Source organism: Mastomys coucha, unplaced genomic scaffold (assembly GCF_008632895.1).
Source record: "Mastomys coucha isolate ucsf_1 unplaced genomic scaffold, UCSF_Mcou_1 pScaffold7, whole genome shotgun sequence".
Lineage (NCBI taxonomy): Eukaryota > Metazoa > Chordata > Mammalia > Rodentia > Muridae > Mastomys > Mastomys coucha.
The window spans coordinates 48,748,224-48,763,557 of NW_022196913.1; the positions used below are offsets into that span (position 1 = coordinate 48,748,224).

Here is a 15,334-nt window from a genome sequence, read left to right on the forward strand (position 1 = left end):
CCCTCTCCCTCTCCCTCTCCCTCTCCTTCTCTCTCTCTCTCTCTCATATGTGCTTGTGCATGTGTGTGAGTACAGGCATTCGTTTGCTTGCTTAGGATAGAGGACGCTCTCAAGCATCTGTACTTGCCTTCTACCTTGTTTGAGATAGGATCTTTTAGATGCCAAGCTGGCTGGCCCATGAGCTTTTGGAATTCTATCTTTGCCTCCCACCACACTATATTTGTATTTTACAAATACATATACATACACATGTACACTATCCTGTTTATAGTGGGCTTTGGATATCAAAACTCAGATGCTCCCACAAGCAAATTACCCACTGAGCCATCTCCCACCATCCTGACATGCAGACTTTGGTTAGCTAAGTTAGAGGAGTTCATCACTGTGTGCATTGGAAAGACTGGAGAATAGGAGAGGATGGGGTGGGGGTAGGGGAGCAGCCAAGGGTGGCTAAGAAAGGAGCCTTGCTCTAGGGCAACACCTGGGAGAAGTCAAGACTCCAAATAGCTCCAGCTAACTGTTATCTGAGAGGTGGCCCTTTATGCTTCATGGTCTAGGAGCTTGGTCAGGGCTTTTGTGGTCTCATAACATCTCTCAGCTAACATAAAGCATGATAGGGCAGGCAGATGGGGAACCCTGAGGATAGTGGTCATTGCAGAGCAAGGCTGTAGACTCCATTCCTTACCTCTTAGTCCCTTTCTACCTCAACCTGGAACCCCAAGACCATAAGAACATATTGTCTAGTAGTCCCCTCATGTCCTACAATACAACAAGTCTTGAGCAATATGAAGAATTAGGACAATTCTGGTTGCTGTCAGGGAACATGAATCAGTGTTGGGATTCTTTGCCGTGCTCAGATCTCATCCGATACATGATAGCTGTCTCATCAGAGGATCCTAACATTGCCTCTGTTTCTAGGGCTTCTCCTGTAAACAGGAAACAGAATGTTTGCTGGGCTCAGATGTAATGGCCCCGCCTCTTCCGGTTCCTGATGCCCAGCTCTCCTCACCTCATCAAACCTTTCCATGCCACGAGAAAGACAGATTTCATTCGGACAATGCTGGGGAAATCCTCCCAAGTGCGGCTTGTGCTGTAGATCAGCTGTTTGAAAATACAACCCGAGTTCTAAGGCTGGGTTTTGTGCCGAATCCCAAGGAAGAGATAAATGAACACAAGAGGTGGAAAACTGGCATGGGCGGCCTTGACCAATGTTGAATACTTGATGGAGCGTCTGCGAGGGTTGCGCTTTTATACAGAATACTGTGGTCCTTGTTTGTTTTTTTACTTACAGGATGCTTCTATTCATATCCCTTATGTTTAAAAAAAAAAAATCAGAGGGGAGATCCATTGTGAAGAGCACAAAGATCGCTACAGAGCCAAGTTTATAAGTGAGCAAAACAAAGCTCCCATCCCTATCCACAATACAAAATGCTTGGAGCAGAGAGTCGCTGCTTTCCACAGACAGTGAGGGACGTCCATCTGCCTTTGAGCTCTCAGGGCTACAGGCGCCTTTAGAGGATTCTTTGAAGCGTCCACGGCTCTGTTATTAGATTTGTCTGGCGCTTGTTGAAAAGTATTTATTAGAAGTCTTCTTGATCCTTCTTCTGTCTGATATGTCATAACTTTTATGACACAGAAATAACCATAGTGAAGAAGTAGTGGTAGGGTGGAAGTTATTTACCAGTCTTCTCCGAAGATTGCCGGCCATTTAGGCTAGGAGGAGCATGCTGGATAATTTATGAAAATGCAACTAGTCTGTGGGAGTGAAATAAAGCCCCCATGCTATCCGAGACAGTCATAATGAACAAAATAAATTCCATCTTTATGCAGATGTGCCACGAGGGCTGTCAGAGTGTCAAGGAAAATTTACTCTCTGTCTCAGATGCTCAAGACAAACAATTGCAGGAGATTAAAAAAAAAAAAAAAAAAAAAAAAACGAGCACGGGAGGAAGCAGAACCTGGCTGCCTAGTGTCCCTAAGAACCTTGGGCCTGTGGTGGAGCTGGGCCCTTGAACTCAACAGAAGTGTCCCCTGAACCATGTTCTTTCCTCCTGGGAGGACAGACAGGGAAAAGTTATTTTATTCTTGTTATTCTTATATGTTGACCAAGAAACATTTACTGAACCCTAGCAAACAAGGAAAAGGAATCAACTTGGACTGTCATAAGTGACGGGGTCTCTGTGGCTGTAAGACAAACTGATTCCTCCATCCCTAGCAACACCCCACCCCACCCTCTCACCCCCTCCCTGTCTTTAAGGAAATGCCGGAGTTATTCTTTCTGGAGTCGTCAGTAATAGGTGGCTGCCTGCCACTTTGCCAGGCACACTAAGCACCACCAAAGGTCTCAGGTTCCTGACATAACCCTGGGGAGTAGTCTCCCTTCACCCAAGTCTGGTTTGCTAAAGTTTAGAAAGCGATGCAGTTCATAGATGATGCCAGTTCGGAGTTATGCACGCTGGCCTGCAAGTACGTGCAGTTCCTTGCCTCGGCTCTGCTTCGTACTCCTCCCCAGGGGCAATTTCATTTGATTAACTTTATTTATGTGGGCGGGGGGTGTTTCTTCGCTAGGACCTGCTTTTTTGCTACAGCTTCACTATAACTGCCAACCTGTTTGACTGAAAGAAGCTTTTATGGATGGGTGTACAATGGCCATGTGGATTTCTTCTTTGAGATTCCATTATCCAGAATCTCTAACATCTGGGACTACACCTGACATAAGCTTCAAGTACATTTTAGTACCTTGGCCTTTAAAAAAATAACATTAAAAGGCAGAAATTAATTTCACTATATAATATTTCAGAAGACATAAAGGGAGATGACGAACTGGCTATTCCTTATGTGGATTTTCCGAGAAACTATACCAACCAGTAAGTAAGAGATGCAAGCTATCGTTGCTAGGAAGTTTATAATTTCTAATGCAACCCTCACCAACCAATGAGCCAACTCAGCCTGCTAAGAGATGAGTTAAATCTTTTCTCTTCCAGTTTTTACGGCTTCCTGTAGCCGCTGTAGGACTCCAGCCCCGCAGCTATATTCCGCTAGTCCTCTCCCTTTCACGTCTATGTGAATCTGCTCTAAAATCATAAAATGAAGCCTAAACGCGGGATTCAGGAGCAAAGCAGCCCCACCGCAGACTCCATGATGATTATGGATTCTATCCAGGGCACACTTAACTCTCTAATTGCTAATTGTAATTTAAATGAAAACATGTGTTTCTTGTTAAATTCATCAACTCCTTTCCTAAGTACTACCAAGGAGAACTGTGATTAAGGCTGAATGCTCACACGCTCACCTAGGGGTTCTGACACCCACAGGGCTCAGACAGTCATTGAGGTATCCTCGGAAAAATGGAGCCCTAGATGGGTTTCTGGGTTGCCTCCTAAACCCAGCAACTGGAGAGGCCTGGAGAGGAGGAGTCCTGGCAGGTCACATGCTGCACTGTCTCCTCGAGATTCAGCCCAGCCCAGGCCTATTTGGAATCCATTTCTTTGCCTGTTGAGGATGCTCTGTGGACCTATAAGATCCTACAAATTGGAAGGAGGCAGAGTAAAGGAACTGATTCTAGTTCATGGATGCCATCCATCCCCAAAAGGTACAAGAGGCTCTCAATAAAAGGATGCTTCTAACGATCCTATTGTGATACAAAGGATGCTGGAACACAATAGGGGACCAGAAAGCACCAGTCCATTACTAAATAAGTACCAGTTTAGTATGAGGAATTGAAGAGAAAGCTAAAGGATCAACTCAACATTTTCAGGAAAAAAAAAAAATCCCATCCTGAATTAAAAAAAAAAATGAGGTAGAGGAAAGGATTGTTATTTTTATTTAGATATCATGATTAAACTATGCCAGATTAGTAGCAATCAAGTGGCTCTTTTCTTTTTACAAATTACTTTTTTTTATTTGTTTTCATTGAGATAACAAGAAGATACATGGATAGCTTATGGGTGGGAGTTTGTCTTAAGATGTGCTCTTGAGAGAAATAGGATCAATACAAGATACACACAGGATAGAGGGATGGGTGGGATGTGAGAGAGAAGAGGAGAAAGAGAGGAAGAGAGAGATTGGTTTACAAGGATTAGTCTTGCAATATCCTGCTAAGAGAGAAACCAATGTCTTCCCTCAAAGACAAAGAGGGTGAATGCTCCTCCCCTTTGTGCTATTCAGGCCTTCCCATATGATGGACAACTTGTCATATTCAGTCTACTAATTTACATATTACCCTTATCCAGAAAGATTCACACAAACTTAATCAGAATAACCAAATATCTGGGTCTAGTCAGTCAGTGTGATACATACAATTAGTTATCACGGAATCTCAGCTTACTTTGGGTTTAGAACACTGAACCTTATGGCATGTCCCAGAAAATGTCTAACTCAGGAAATGTGGCTGGATACAGATCACTGACTCTTGCCATTTGTGTGGACACAGGTGAAACCTGTACGCCCCAGGCTATTAGCCCATGAGAGAGCATAATACTAGAACCTCATCCTCTGTCTCTAAAAACCTGGAGATTTGGGGTCTGTTTTCTCCACTGTAGCTATGGTAGTGAAATCAGTGGCTGAGGACAGGTATGCGAGAGGCTTGGTTCAGTTGCCTGGGCACCCAGTTTATTCCAGCCAGTTCTCATCCACAGTTCTTGAGTACCTGCTGGAACTCATGTTGACCCTGTAATACTGGATCTGAACTGCCTGGGTATGTGTTAAACCAAACCTATGGCATGCAAAACCCTCTTTCCCTTCAGTTAAGCTCCTGGGGCTGGAAGCTCCTCTTCTTTGGATCTATTACTGGTTAAACTATGTTACCTTAAAGTGCATGACTCCCGATACCTCAGGATGTGAGGCTGAAGGTATAGCCTTTAATAAGATGATGAGTCAAAAGGGGGGCCATTAGGTATGGTCTTGATTCAGTCTGACTGGTGTCCTTAGAAGAGAGACACCATGGACATATGTGAAGATTCAGGGAGGTGACAGTAATCTGGAAGCCAAGGAGCCAGGCCCCAGGGAAAACCAAGATCTTCTTGACACCTGAATGTTGGACATCCAGATTCTAGACCCATGAGAAAATAAATATCTGGTGGTCGACACCTTCCACCAGGATTAGTTTGTTATGCCAGCCGGAAGAAAATGAATATAGAGTCCTTAGAGCATAAATGGTATTGCCACACCCTGTCCTGGACAGTTCCCTGTTGCCTTGGGAGCATTCTCTGACAACAAATTTCACCATCCAGATCAGACAGTGCAAGCACGCTCACCCTAGTTCAGCCTCCTGCATATCAAATCACTGCTCATCCCTATGTACGTCACAGAGAAGCAGGCTGGCACATGACTGATTGCCTCTCTGAGTTTATTCCACACAGATTTTGTTTTTTTCCACTTGAGCCATAGCCCCGCCCCTACCTGAGTCATTCCCCCCCCACACACACACACACATACACACTCCCAGGGCTTTATTTTCTAAAGATTATTTGGAGGCCTCTGCTGCACAAAATTAGACTTTCCGTTCACGAAATGCTCTGATCCTTGCTCATGCAAGGACTCTTTTTTTTTAATGCAAATATTATGTCAATTGACACTTATTTCTTGAATTGATCAAAGAACCTATAATTCACACATATTTATGGCCCTCTAACTTTACGACTAGAAGTAACTAGTATTCTGAAGCTTGTGCTGGTCAATGCTTTACTACATTATTCATTAGTCTAGCCTCTAAAGAAACACACACATACACACACACGCACACAAGCACATGCACACCCACACCCTAACCTATATGAAAGAATACACACATGGCTATTTTGAGAAATCCATAGTAGACTCAAGTATTGGAATGCTTGGATCTCGGCTGGTAGAGCCTTACTAGAAGAGCCAGGTCGCTGGAGTGGGCTTTGAGAGTGTATAGCCTTGCTCCACTCTAGTTTGTTCTCAGTATTTATGGTTGAAGATGTGATTTTTTTTTTTTTAGCTTCCCGCTCCCATCACCATACCTACCACGTGTTGTCACACCTCCCCACCACACTGGATGCTTATCTTTCTGGAGCCATATGCCAAAATAAACTCTTCCTTCAGAAGTTACTTTCGGGACTGGAGAGATGGCTCAGAGGTTAAGAACACTGACTGCTCTTCCAGAGGTTCTGATTCAAACCCCAGCAACCACATGGTGGCTCACAGCCATCTGTAATGAGATCTGATACCCTCTTCTGGAGTGTCTGAAGACAACTACAGTGTTATTACATATAATAAATCTTTTTTTAAAAAAGTTACTTTCGGTCCTGGTTATTTTATCACAACAACAGAGAAGTAGCTAAAATACACACACACACACACACACACACACACACACACACACACATACACACAAGAAACCAGATCACACACTAGTGTCTGTTCAACACTCCCACGCTCTACCGCCTGCAAGCTGAAGGTCTAGGAGAACAGAGGTGTGTCACAGAGGCCTGGGAGATGAGAAGGTGATGATGGTGCAAATGCTAGTCCAGGACAGAGAACAGGAAGGTCAGTGCCCAGCTCCAGAGGTCAGGCAGCAAGAGGCTTCTATTCTCCTGTTTTGTGTTCCACTCGGGCCCTCAGATTGGAAGATGCTCACACTGGAGCCTTCTGCACAGTCTCTCGTACAGATGGTCTTCCTCAGACATGCTCACAGACACCCTCAGGAATAATGTATATGTATGTATAGGTAGCCTGTGACCAAGTGAAATGATGCTACTGCGACTGCGTATTCTAAGCAAGTTTTTAATCAGTTACCTGCATTGCTACAAAGCGCACTGTTCAGTTGTCTCCATCTTTTATTCGTGACACAGACTCAGCTCACTGACAGTATCCCCACTGACTGTGCAGAGTCTGCTGGATCTGGTATTCTGTCCATTTTACTGACTGTGATCTTTGTTTTTCTTTCTCTGTCTTCCTTAATAAGCCTTGCCAGAAATTCAGCTGCTCTCATGGTCTGCCGGAAGAACCTTCTCTAGCCTGTAGTCTGTCCCTCCTTGCTGGCTCTGTGTTCTAGTTCATTCCTTCCACTTTTGCTTCTGGTTCCTCGTCCCTCTCTTGCCTCTCAGCTTCTTCTTTTCATCTGCTCCCCAATGTTTTCAGGCAGATACTCAGAACCTTCATTTTTAGCCTTTCTTCTTTCATGATAGAAAAAAGCGAAGGTTAAGAAACTGCACAGAAACAAAGGGCTGCGTGAGATCCACTTAGTGAGGAACCCTAAAACGTTCAGAAAAGCCTTCTGAAACAAGTTCCTGACACAGGATGGAGAACAAGGTCCTCTGTGGACTTCTCCATAGCCGCACAGGAGGTGAGATGGTTAAAGCAATGCCTCAGAAGAACAGAGGAGAGCTACTCAACTGCAAACTCTGTTCTCACAGAAAGATCAATCAAACGTGAAGGGTTAAACGAAGACATCTATGCAAGGCCTAGAATGTTATATCCTCTGCCTCCATGGGCTCTTCTACCGCAGCACAAGGCTCCTCCTTCCTCAGTAAACCCACGGCGTCAGTGTCCAGGAATGGAGACTCTTTTGCAGAGACTAGTGAGAGAAGTTTCCTAGATGCTAAAGGAGACACTTGGTGATAGGAGGCAGATGGCCAGGAAACCTGATAGAAGTGTTATTATAGGGACATAGAAGATGTGACAATGTTATTGTAGGGACATAGAAGATGTGACAAATAGAGAAACAAGGCAATACATAACTTCCGGAAAAACAAAGAGTTGTGAAAGGAAGAAAATAAAACCATAAAATGGATGCTGCTGCTGGGAACAAAACTTTCACAGGTATAATATAAGGATCTAATCATAATTTAGTTGGGTATTTTCATATAGCTCTGTAAGGAGAACATAGAAAAGGGATGACGATAGTTATATACGGAAGTGAATACCTATGACACTTTCTATATAAAAGTTCCTATGTGTATTTCATGCAGAAAGTTAACAGATAATATCAAAATTAGAAAAAAATAATAAGTAATAAGAATATCCCTTGGAAAGTAGAAGTAAATACAAGAACTGATACTAAAATGATTTAAATTGCCTCAGAATTATGGAATTCAGGCATATAAAGGGCTTGAAAAGGGGATATTTTTTCATATATTTTGTAATGCTATTTGGCAGAGTAAATTATATATATATGTACACACATATATATATTATTCTGATGAAATTAAAGTTACAGCATAATCTATTTAGATAAATTTTGAATAGCCTTTTGTTTTTTGTTTGTTTGTTTGTTTTTTGGTCTTTTTCAAGACAAGGTTTCTCTGTGTAGCCCCGGCTGTCCTGGAACTCACTCTGTAGACCAGGCTGGCCTCAAACTCAGAAATCTGCCTGCCTCTGCCTCCCAAGTGCTGGGATTAAAGGTATGTGCCACCACCAACCGGCCTTTTCTTTTCTTTTTAACATTTTTCTTTTTATTTTTTTTAATTGAAATGCTGTCACATCAATCCTTCCTCTTTCCCTTTCTTTCCTCCAACCCTTCGTCTGAAATTCAGTCTCTCTTTCTTTAAAAAAGAATTCTATAAATATATATACACACATATATAGTATATACTACATGTATACATACATGTAGAAGTTGCTTGTGTGTGTATATACATACATATATACGTATATACATGCACACACACATACATGTGATTTCAGGACTGAACACAGGGTATTGGATAATCAATAGGGGCTTATGTCTGGGGTAGACTATGATTTCAGGACTGAACACAGGGTATTGGGTAATCAACTAGGGGCTCATGTCTGGGGTAGACTAATTCTTCCTTTCTTGGCAGTCATTAGTTGCCTGCTGTTCTTTGTCTAGAGTTGGAGCCCTGTGAGAATTCCTTCCCCTTCCACATTAGCATGTCTATTGGTAGTGTCATTGTTCAGGTCTTAGTTAGGCCCCCATATTGTTGAAGTACCATGGATGTACCTTCCCTGTCATTTCTAAAAGCACAATCTCACAGCAGACTTCCAGATCATCTGGCTCCACCATCTTTCTTCCCTGTCTTCAGGGATGTTTCCTGAGCCTTTGTTTTGTAGACCTATCCACTGGGGCTGAGCACCTCCTGGACAGTGTTTGTTTTAAACAGTTGTGTTTTTGGTAATGGTCTTTATCTGTTGCAAAGAGAGCTTCTTTAATGAGGGATGAGAACAACATTTACCTGTGTGTATGACGATAAATATCCAGAATGAAGTTAAGAATCATGCTTGTTTACTAAAGTGGTAATTATAACCCTCCTACAAGGTTTATAGCCTCACTAGCCCCAGTAGTTAGCTAGGTTCCCATTCTAGTCATGATTTCTGTCGAGTAGGCCTAAAATCCAATTAGACAGCTATTACTTACCATCAGGATATGAGATGGTCAGGAAACAATTACAAGTATGTTCAAGATGGTGACAGCAATCAAAAGACCCTGTCAATCTGCAGAGGGCAACCCACAGAATACCCCTGGCTGTGTGCTCTGATGAAAACTTTGTCTGAATTGGAGGGTAGACCCGTGTTGGCCATTTGTTCAGTAGAAGTGAATATGGTGGGCTGTCTAACAGGGACAGAGCTCCATGGATCTGAGGCCTATACGAGTGCTCCCCTCCCACTTTCATGTTCACAATGGTGGGCAGTGACTGGCAGAAGTGACATCTGTGCAGGAGACTGCTGGTGCACCCCTGAAGTGTTTGGGAGTGGATCAAGGTACCGCTGTTAACCTGTGAACTGAACTGCCAATTTCCAGACAACACAGATGGAAATTGCTCCAACAAACCATTTCTAAACAGGTCCACTTCCCCTGTATTCTTTCTTTTCCATTACATCTGGTGGGTGATGAGCTAAAAGGGAGGCTAAAACATTGAAGAACCATTATTTATAATAGGTTAATAATCAAAGTTATACCTTCTAATTAAGTCTTCTCCAGTTTGCCCTTTTCTCGAACATCCTCAGGATTGGTTTTGTCCTTTGATTTATAGGAATTAAGTGCACATCTCATTCATGTTTGCTGGAGCACTACCTCTAAAGACAGTGAGGTGCTCCCTAAAGCATGTGAGACACAGCTCCTTCCTCAGAGTCCCTTCCCAGGGCAATGCTGTCTAAGTTCCTCTCTCACGCTGACCATGAGCACACTCATCACCAGTGTGCATGCACTGTTAGTTACACCTGCTGCAGGGGAATCTGGATTGAAAATATGTGAAATCTGCTTGCTTGGGGAAACAAACCGCAGACAGATCTTTTTCATAATTTGTGATATCTCATACTATGTCAGATGTGCTCGTTGTATGAACTCTATCAGCTAAATGCATTGTAAGGGTACGGTGCTTGTCAAAGAAGGCACCACCATCCCTAAGAAATCCCTTGACAAATGGCTGAAAGGAAACAACACAAAGCCCTGGGAGTTTGAAAGGAACACAGTGAGGGAAGAACCTAAGGGGGCCGGGGAATGTGGGGGCATTGATGTTCTTGGCCCAGGCAGAGCTTAAGTTTTCTTCTTCTTAAATAAAAGACAAGTATATGATCTTTGTAAGACGAGTGTATGATCTTCATGAACCCTATAAGATTTCACATTATCTGACTTTTTTTTTGAAAAGTTATTTTTAAGCTCACAAAGGTATTGTGGGACCCTTATAAAAGTTTCAAACAATGAAGAATTTTCAAAGCCAGAAGTGTCTGAGTGTTCTTTATCCTTCCCTCTGATCCTTCCCTCCCTGACTCTTTTAGAATTTCTGTGTACCACATGTGTGCTTTCATGCATGTAGGAACACATAGAGATTCGGCTTGAGTAAAAACAATATATGCATAGAGAGATGTATAGATAGATGGATATAGGTACACACATAGGCACACATGTAAAACTACCATAGTGAAACTCATTTCTTTGTATGCTAACTAAAACTCAACAAAAATTAGAGCAACAGAATCCCCACCGAAATTATCCCTGACATCTTTTCATTCCAGGAGCACTAACAGTTTTCTCCGACTAATGAGCTACACGATAGTGTATGAATAAAGATATCCCATGAAGTTACAATTACTCCTCCACTGAAAGCCACTTAAAGCTCTTCTTGTTTCTGATTCTATATGAAGTGCTGCTGTGAGCACCCTTGTACATTTATCTTTGAATGTAAGTATTTTTATCAGACTTTTCTAGAAAAGTTTCTGAATCCTAGTGTGGTAACGCTCTATTTATAAGTCAGTTTGGAGTCTGACTTCCCAAAATAATTTTAAATTTTTTTGTTGAGACAAAAATGTTTGTACATATTTATAGGATAGAGTATGATGAAATGATCTAATGAATGTATACAATATATAATGAACAAATCTGTGCGATTAGCACTTCTAACTCCTCAAACATTACTCATTTCTATATATTGGTAACTAGATGTTTCCAGCTATTTTTAACTACATTATAGACTATAGTTTGCCTTCATTATGCTCTAGGGGACCAGATCCAATCCTCCTCCTATCACCCTTTGGTGACCCTCACAGACCCTTTCCCTATCCCTGAGGGGAAAGTAGAGTGATTGACATATCCAGCTCCTGAAACACAATCAGTATGGTATTTAGTACCAGCTGGGAGTTGTCCAGTTTAATGATTTGGATGAAATTTGGCTCTTTATAACCCTCAAATCCATGCTAACCCTCATCAAAAGGAAATTTATCTCTTAGAATGAGGAACAAAAACGGGACATGAAAGCAGGATGGTCAATTTATCACTGGGAATGAGATTAAATTGTCAGATTTTAGCAGCTCTTAGTCTTTCACACGTGTAGACTCAGACCCAGAGTAGATCTTGCTCTGTGTGTGGGGGAGATGTGCATGCCTGTGTGCATGTGCGTATACATGGGGGTTATAGTGCTATATACTTTAAGGTAGAACCTTATTGTTAATGTTTTATCAGATAATTATCTTCCTATGATACACCTCTAAGTATAATTAGTTCCACTGCTGAATGCACTAAGTACTCACCATGTAAGATAGAAACAACGGATTACATCATCCACAGTGCCATTTGTCATCGGCTTGTCTCAGAGGCTTCCCATGTCACTGTCCATGTCACTTTACACAGACGAGTAGAGCATCCCCTCGACATTTTCTTCCTGTGTTATCTCATATATTGTCATACTCTTACATGTGACTCTTGCTAAAAAGGTCACTGGAAAACCTCCAAAGTAAATGACCTGTCACAGAACCCAGCTCAGCACATTTCTACATACCCAGAAGGTTTTCGTTTTGTGCTTCCTGAGATGAACGGCCTGAAAGTCGGGGGCAGAACTGATGGGTAGAGGTTGAACATGGGCTGAGATATCCTTTAATCAAATATGCTTTGGATTTATGAGCATGCTCCCCACTGCACTTTAATGTTTGTTTGTGAAAACAAAAAACTGAAGGCAAACTAGTAATGACCCTACCTCTCACTTGGGATCTGAGAATGTCGGCTCTAAATGGCAGTGAGTTTCTGCGTGCTGTCCTCTGGACTTGTTTGTGTAACAGGAGCAGGGATCAGCAAGGAACAGAGCAACAGTGAGGACATTCATGGTCACAGAACAGACAAGAAACATCTGAGGGTCCCATTCCTGGGTAAGGAAGGAAGGGTCAACACATCCTGGCTCACTTTCTGTTCTGGATCATCAATCACCACAGGCTCTCTATGCAGAATGTGGCCATAATGCAAGGTGAATGGGGGTGGGGAGCATTGTTTTGCCAGAAATACATGGAACTCCAGTAATCCCAAGCATTCTAGAGCTCTGGGTAAGTTTTGCTAAGTGAAAACTCTGACACATGTGCCCAGGAAGACCAGAGCTGATAAGACTGTTACCCAGTACTTGCTTGCACACATTTGTCTGCTCTGGTTGGTTACCTCTCGGTATTCATGCCTCCTTGCATGCTCTCCTCTAGTCCTCACTATCATCTTCTTGTATGTGAGGAACACAGACCCGGGGAACTAAGGAAATCGATAAGGTCCTATGATTTAAAAGGGCAAAGTCAAGTTTGAACTTACCTAATCTGAAAGAGAGCCCAGGTCTTTGGCTAGTCTCCAGGAGGAATGAATAAAGTTCAAGGTATGGTCAAGGCCCCGGAAGAGGAGGTGAATAAGATATTGGAATTCATGGTCATCGTAAACTGCTCCTTTGAAGAGCAAAAGACTTAAGTGTGGAAGTATGGACTGATACTCCCTGGAACAGTTCGATGCCGATCAGCTTAGAGAAGTGAAATGTCAAGTCCAATGTCAAAACTGATGATACAGTAGGCGTCCTTCCTTTGGCTCAATCTGTGTGTGATTTGTGCTCAGAAAAGCAGATGGAAACAGAGCACTTTCCTTGTGCTCCTGAGCTCCATGACAAAGAGCAGTAAGCACACTGTCTGTGTGGAGCTGTACCGGTGTAATGCTTCACACGTTTCTGATGACAACACTTTCCAGTGAGTCACTAGTAACTGTTAGCAGGGCAAGTGGACCTGAGGTAGCCATATTCAACGCTTGTTTATCCTTACACCATTTCTCTCAGGAGAGAAATCACAGGGTTTAGAAGACAAATTCATTCTCTGCTTTCCTTCTGGAATGTTCCATCGTTTTACAAGAAGGCAAAGGGCCTTTCAGAAAGGGTGTGTGTGTGTGTGTGTGTGTGTGTGTGTGTGTGTGTGTGTTTTGGGGGGGGCTGCAAGGTCACATGTGAAGAGAGATGAGGGGTTTTGTGAGGGGGGTGGGCTCTGAAAGGACCTTAATGGGAGCTGAGATCTCCCCACGCATAACTATGAGAGAAATAGATTTGGGGAGTAGATTCCATCTTCATTAAATTTTTGGTGGCCACATATTAGTAATTCACCTATCCAATTTTACATATAAGTCATAAGGAATGGCCTCAACCCTGCTTTACACATAATGAAATACAAGTGCATTAAGACCAGCTGGAAAAGGTCTTTCCCTAGAAGGTGCCTGTCTTCTGGAGAGCTGATGTCTCCTCAACGCTGGCCAGTCTCCAAGGTGACATGATCAAGCTACCAAGAATGGATCTGCTGCTAGATAGACCCATAAGGCATGTTGCTCTGAGCTGAGTTCCATGATCCTCAAAATCATGTGTCACAGTTCTCACACTCAGTCCCTCGGAAGATGGCCATGTGGAGACAGACTTTGTTGACTTGGTATGCCCAAGAGTGGGTCTAGTTACAATGTTTTCATCCAGGTACATTATTGTATTTTGCTCATATTCACCTAATCCATGAGCAAGTTTAAATGATGTCGCCTGAAAGAACTTTACCTCCGACCCCCGACATGTGACAGTAGAACAAATACACACAGTGGAGGCCATGGTGAAGCACAGGGAAAGAATAGCCATCTAGAAGAAACCATCATAGAGGACACCTTCATCTGACATCACTTCCAGAGCCTATAAGAGAACAAATGTTCATTGTTGATGGTACCCAGCCTACAGTCCTCTGCCATGGCAACCAAAGCTGTGGAATCTGCCTGCCATTCCACCTCCACCACACACACACACACACACACACACACACACACACACACACACGCACACACGCACACACACACCCCACATCAAAATCTTATTAAGTTTCCCCCTTCACAAACCAAAAGGCTTCCACTCTCTCTCTCACTTGAGGTAGCCAAGGATGGCAGTGAGAGCTGCCTCCTCTTATCCTTCTTGGACTGAAAATCACCACAGGCGAGCAGAAGGAGGCAGGAAAGGGAGTCTTCAGAACGCACGGGGCATCACTTGAGGAGTCTGGGGGTGCTGTGGGTATGAGCGAGAGGCCTTGGCAGATACTGCTGGAGCCTCACCCACAGACACTGCACTTCGGTTAATTTGAAGGAAATGTGAAGAGAAGAAAGAGGAAACAGGGCGCTGCAAAGGCCATCCTTTACCCTTAACATAGCCCCCCCCCAACACTGGCAGTTGGCATTCGGTGAAGGGATAGCAAGGATTTTTTGTTTTTGTGTTTGTTTTTTTTTTTTAGCCTACCCATTGACCAAGACAACTAAGCCCCACCCTCTCTGGCAGAAACTCAGCCCAATTCCTCCATCCCATACAGAGATGGATGAGGGAGACCCAAGCTGGGAGAAGGGTGCAGGCCTGCTTTGGAGATCAAGGCTTTTAAACCTTCCTCACTGTTCTTCTCTTTACTTCTTCCCTGAGTCCAGAAAGCTTACCTGACTGTGAATAATATTTACTTGTTATTATTGTGTGTGTGTGTGTGTGTGTGTGTGTGTGTGTGCGCGTGTATGTGTGTGTGTAAGATGCCTCTGTATCATGCGTAGAAATCAACACTGGGTATTGATCTCTCCACCTAATTTTTTGAGACAGAGTCTCTCAACTGAACCTGGAGCTCACAGATT

General features: G+C 43.1%; 1 long non-coding RNA gene across 1 annotated transcript; it reads right to left on the minus strand.

Moving 5' to 3' along the window:
- Window positions 1–6,732: 6,732 nt before the first annotated feature.
- On the minus strand, window positions 6,733–12,659 carry LOC116082333. Its single transcript, XR_004115252.1, has 2 exons — window positions 11,953–12,659; window positions 6,733–7,139 (listed from the first exon to the last, which is right to left on the minus strand). It is a non-coding gene; the product is annotated as an uncharacterized LOC116082333 (long non-coding RNA).
- Window positions 12,660–15,334: the final 2,675 nt, after the last annotated feature.